Genomic DNA, 6,240 nt, shown 5'->3' with positions numbered 1-6,240 from the left:
CACTCTAAGCGGTGGATCACTCGGCTCATGGGTCGATGAAGAACGCAGCTAACTGTGCGTCATCGTGTGAACTGCAGGACACATGAACATCGACATGTTGAACGCATATTGCAGTCCATGCTGTTATGTACTTTAATTAATTTTAAAGTGCTGCTTGGACTACATATGGTTGATGGTTGTAAGACTATGTTAAATTAGTTGCTTATTCTTTTAGTCAATTAAAAGAATTTAAGCACATGGTATATTACTGGATTGTATTTATCAATCCATAATATTAATAGCATAAAAAGAAATATAGAAAATATATTCTTGAACATCTCATATTTGAACGAAATTTTATAATAAATAAGAATCTTAGTATTCCCAAAAACAATAAAATTTCAATATTATTTCAAATAATATATACATTTAGAGGAACGTCTAGCATAAAATGTTATTTTATTCTAGGATTGCCTTAAATGTAAAAAAGCAAGAAAATAATATTGTTGTTATAATGAAGTAGTACGGGATGAAAAGATTGAATATTTATTATTAAGAAAATTATTGGTGTTAAGAAATAATTATGTATGTTTCTTTAAAATAGCAAAAAGCTAAAATATAAAATAAATATAAATATTTTTATACAACCTCAACTCATATGGGACTACCCCCTGAATTTAAGCATATTAATGAGGGGAGGAAAAGAAACTAACAAGGATTTTCTTAGTAGCGGCGAGCGAAAAGAAAATAGTTCAGCACTAAGTCACTTTGTATATATGGCAAATGTGAGAAGCAGTGTATGGAATATCTTAATATCTAGTATGAGAAATTAACGATTTAAGTCCTTCTTAAATGAGGCCATTTACCCATAGAGGGTGCCAGGCCCGTATAACGTTAATGATTACTAGAAAGATATTTCCAAAGAGTCGTGTTGCTTGATAGTGCAGCACTAAGTGGGTGGTAAACTCCATCTAAAACTAAATATAACCATGAGACCGATAGTAAACAAGTACCGTGAGGGAAAGTTGAAAAGAACTCTGAATAGAGAGTTAAATAGTACGTGAAACTGCTTAGAGGTTAAGCCCGATGAACCTGAATATCCATTATGAAAAATTCATCATTATAACTGTGATATTTATAATATTAAAGTAATAGTGTGCATTTTTTTCATATAAGGACATTGTATTCTATTAACATAATAAAATATTTATCAAAAGATCATTGGTGTTAAGTTTATTCAAATTAATTTGCTTTTAGCTTATTAACATAGAATAAATACTGATGATTTGATAAAGTGTTGATAGATTTTACACATATAATGCTTAAATTCTTTTGAATTTTACAATAATATTATTATCATTGATTTTAATATTAATTGTATGCATTTGTATGATTAACAATGCGAAAGATTCAAGATACCTTCGGGACCCGTCTTGAAACACGGACCAAGGAGTCTAACATTGGTACTGAATAATGCATTGCATTTTTCGGGGCGCTGATCATCGCATTGATTTGATCCGCTGTGCTTTTGAGCACCGTGAGGTAAGGCCGTCGTCGGCAGGTACTCACGATAATATTGGCTTTTGATGATGGGGAGTTGGGATATGCCTTTAGCCTGGTTAGGTCTAAACGGTCCCCAGGTCTTGATGGTTTGAACGGAGAGATGTGCAAATGCTTGTGGAAGTTCATTCCGGAATACTTGGAGGTCATTTACGATAAGTGCATTTGTGAGGGATATTTTCCACGTGAGTGGAAACGTGCTAGGGTTGTTCCTCTCCTGAAGTCACCTGATAAGATTAGGAGTGATCCACGATCTTATCGGGACATCAGTCTTTTTCCAGTGCTTGGTAAAGTACTGGAGAGAGTTATGGTGGAAAGGCTTCAGGAACTAACGCGGGATTTGAGGTCGGATAGGCAGAATGGTTTTAGGAAGGGACGTAGCGTAGAGGACGCCTGGATGTATGTTCAGCGTGCTGTCCGGGAGAATGCCAACAAATATGTCCTTGGCATATTTGTCGATTTCAAGGGGGCATTTGATTACCTAATCTGGGATCGCGTGATACAACGGTTAGAGGAACTGGGCTGTCCGGAAATTAGTCTCTGGCAGAGCTACTTTTCGGACAGAAAAGCCTCTATCGTTGGACTGAATGGTAGCGTGGATATTGGGGTAGAACGGGGCGGCCCACAGGGATCCATCTGTGGTCCATATATTTGGAACCTAATGATGGACTCTCTGCTTGGCCAGCTTGAAATACTTTGTGGTTGTTGTGCATATGCAGACGACCTCCTTCTCTTAGTTGAAGGTAGTTCACGGCTGGAGTTAGAGCGAAAGGGTGAACGATTTTTAGAAATTGTTCACAATTGGGGTACAGGTGTGGGGGTTGAAATATCGGTTGACAAAACGGTGACAATGCTATTGAAAGGCATACTGTCATCGGCTCTCCACCGATTGTCCGAATGAATGGGGTCAATATCAGGTATGTGACGCAAGTCAAATATCTGGGATTGACCATCGGTGAAAGGATGTGTTTCACTCCTCACTTGGTTAGTGTGGAGGAGCGTCTGTTAGGAATTGTCTGCAAGGTCAAACGTGTGTTAAGGAGTGATTGGGGTCTCGGACGTCGTGCGGTTCGTACCATATATCGCGGCTTATTTGTGGCCTGTGCCGCATATGGAGCCGTTATATGGTGGGAATTAGCATCTAAGGCCCGGGGTCGCCAAAAACTTCTCTCCATACAACGTTGTTTGATGGTTGCCTGTTTGCCTGTATGTCGCACCATTTCTACAGATGCGTTACAGGTGTTGTTAGGTGCGCCTCCTCTTGACCTGATTGTTATACAGCGTGCTGTTGGATTTAGGTTAAGAAGAGGCTTAAGTGTCTCATTGCTCTAAGTGTATGAATTCATACAACTAAATAATTTTCATTTAAAATTAAAAAAAAAAAAATAAATGTTAAGCTATTTTTGATGTTGTAATATTTCTTATAAGCATAATGCTCGTAGAAAATGATATAAATTACTTGTGTATATATGAATTTAAAACTTTTATATGGTTAAAAAGATTTTTTCCGTACGATTTCGGGTTGGTGACGTGTACGTGGCAAAACATATATGTTGTATGAAACTTTGATATTAGTACTTGTATGAAAATTTTAATACTTGTATGAAATTGCATACTTAGTACTTATATGAAAATTTTTTTCATATAAATATAAAAGTATTTAAGTGTAATATATAAATGAGAGCAAAAAAATTTATTCCTGGTTTGCTACAGTTGGTTTAAATAGAAATAATTTTGTTAATAATGAAATGTTATTAACTGAGATTATTCTTCTATACCTAACATAATGTAGTCGTTTTTTTTTTTAATTTAACTTTTTTTGGGGTTTGTTCTTCTATTCACATAAAATATATGTGGGTAAAGAATAAAATTCAATAAAGTTAAATATTTATATTATTACGCATATATGAAATAAAATGAAAAATAATTGAATTGAAATTATTAATTTCAAATCAAAAGAAAAACGTATATACTCTTAAAAAAAGATATATACACTATATGCATTGAAATAAAGTAAAATGTATAAAAAATGATATTATTTGAAAGTTTAATAAATACAAGACAACATCGTCCTGACATTATTATTTATATTATATATGTATAGAGAACGAAAATTCTTTCTCACGATAAGATACAATCTCAAAGTCCGAATAAGACCGCAATAAATAATACAATAATATGAAATTAAATGAAATGAAGTGAATTTTTTAATCATTCGTAGTAAAAGAAATTTCATAATTATTTATTGCCGCGATTTCGTTCTTCTTTGCATTTTGTATATGTCGTGTACTTAATTTTCAAATATTGAAAATATCATTATAAAAATTTATATAGTATAAAAAATATTATATAAATGAATAAAAAATATTATTCTGGTTGATCCTGCCAGTAGTTATATGCTTGTCTCAAAGATTAAGCCATGCATGTCTAATTACAAACAAATTAAAAGTGAAACCGCAAAAGGCTCATTATATCAGTTATGGTTCCATAGATCGTTAACAGTTACTTGGATAACTGTGGTAATTCTAGAGCTAATACATGCAAAATAAACACGGACCTTTTGGAACGTGTGCTTTTATTAGGCTAAAACCAAGCGATCGTAAGATCGTTATATTGGTTGAACTCTAGATAACTTGCAGATCGTATGGTCTCGTACCGACGACAGATCTTTCAAATGTCTGCCCTATCAACTTTTGATGGTAGTATCTAGGACTACCATGGTTGCAACGGGTAACGGGGAATCAGGGTTCGATTCCGGAGAGGGAGCCTTAGAAACGGCTACCACATCTAAGGAAGGCAGCAGGCGCGTAAATTACCCACTCCCAGTTCGGGGAGGTAGTGACGAAAAATAACAATACAGGACTCATATCCGAGGCCCTGTAATTGGAATGAGTACACTTTAAATCCTTTAACAAGGACCTATTGGAGGGCAAGTCTGGTGCCAGCAGCCGCGGTAATTCCAGCTCCAATAGCGTATATTAAAGTTGTTGCGGTTAAAACGTTCGTAGTTGAATTTGTGCTTCATACGGGTAGTACAGCTATAATTGTGGTATGTACATTACCTTATGTATGCAAGCGTATTACCGGTGGAGTTCCTATATGTAATTAATACAATGTATTTTTTATATATTCCTCCTATTTAAACCTGCTTCAGTGCTCTTCATCGAGTGTTGTTGTGGGCCGGTACAATTACTTTGAACAAATTAGAGGCTCTCCACCGATTGTCCGAATGAATGGGGTCAATATCAGGTATGTGACGCAAGTCAAATATCTGGGATTGACCATCGGTGAAAGGATGTGTTTCACTCCTCACTTGGTTAGTGTGGAGGAGCGTCTGTTAGGAATTGTCTGCAAGGTCAAACGTGTGTTAAGGAGTGATTGGGGTCTCGGACGTCGTGCGGTTCGTACCATATATCGCGGCTTATTTGTGGCCTGTGCCGCATATGGAGCCGTTATATGGTGGGAATTAGCATCTAAGGCCCGGGGTCGCCAAAAACTTCTCTCCATACAACGTTGTTTGATGGTTGCCTGTTTGCCTGTATGTCGCACCATTTCTACAGATGCGTTACAGGTGTTGTTAGGTGCGCCTCCTCTTGACCTGATTGTTATACAGCGTGCTGTTGGATTTAGGTTAAGAAGAGGCTTAAGTGTCTCATTGCTCTAAGTGTATGAATTCATACAACTAAATAATTTTCATTTAAAATTAAAAAAAAAAAAAATAAATGTTAAGCTATTTTTGATGTTGTAATATTTCTTATAAGCATAATGCTCGTAGAAAATGATATAAATTACTTGTGTATATATGAATTTAAAACTTTTATATGGTTAAAAAGATTTTTTCCGTACGATTTCGGGTTGGTGAGGTGTACGTGGCAAAACATATATGTTGTATGAAACTTTGATATTAGTACTTGTATGAAAATTTTAAAACTTGTATGAAATTGCATACTTAGTACTTATATGAAAATTTTTTTCATATAAATATAAAAGTATTTAAGTGTAATATATAAATGAGAGCAAAAAAATTTATTCCTGGTTTGCTACAGTTGGTTTAAATAGAAATAATTTTGTTAATAATGAAATGTTATTAACTGAGATTATTCTTCTATACCTAACATAATGTAGTCGTTTTTTTTTTTAATTTAACTTTTTTGGGGTTTGTTCTTCTATTCACATAAAATATATGTGGGTAAAGAATAAAATTCAATAAAGTTAAATATTTATATTATTACGCATATATGAAATAAAATGAAAAATAATTGAATTGAAATTATTAATTTCAAATCAAAAGAAAAACGTATATACTCTTAAAAAAAGATATATACACTATATGCATTGAAATAAAGTAAAATGTATAAAAAATGATATTATTTGAAAGTTTAATAAATACAAGACAACATCGTCCTGACATTATTATTTATATTATATATGTATAGAGAACGAAAATTCTTTCTCACGATAAGATACAATCTCAAAGTCCGAATAAGACCGCAATAAATAATACAATAATATGAAATTAAATGAAATGAAGTGAATTTTTTAATCATTCGTAGTAAAAGAAATTTCATAATTATTTATTGTCGCGATTTCGTTCTTCTTTGCATTTTGTATATGTCGTGTACTTAATTTTCAAATATTGAAAATATCATTATAAAAATTTATATAGTATAAAAAATATTATATAAATGAATAAAAAATATT

General features: G+C 33.5%; 1 pseudogene; it reads left to right on the top strand.

Moving 5' to 3' along the window:
- On the top strand, positions 1–153 carry LOC128923244 (5.8S ribosomal RNA; annotated as a pseudogene).
- The last annotated feature ends 6,087 nt before the right edge of the window (positions 154–6,240 follow it).

This window comes from Zeugodacus cucurbitae, chromosome X, assembly GCF_028554725.1.
Source record: "Zeugodacus cucurbitae isolate PBARC_wt_2022May chromosome X, idZeuCucr1.2, whole genome shotgun sequence".
Taxonomy (NCBI): domain Eukaryota; kingdom Metazoa; phylum Arthropoda; class Insecta; order Diptera; family Tephritidae; genus Zeugodacus; species Zeugodacus cucurbitae.
This window is presented reverse-complemented; position numbering and strand designations above follow the sequence as displayed.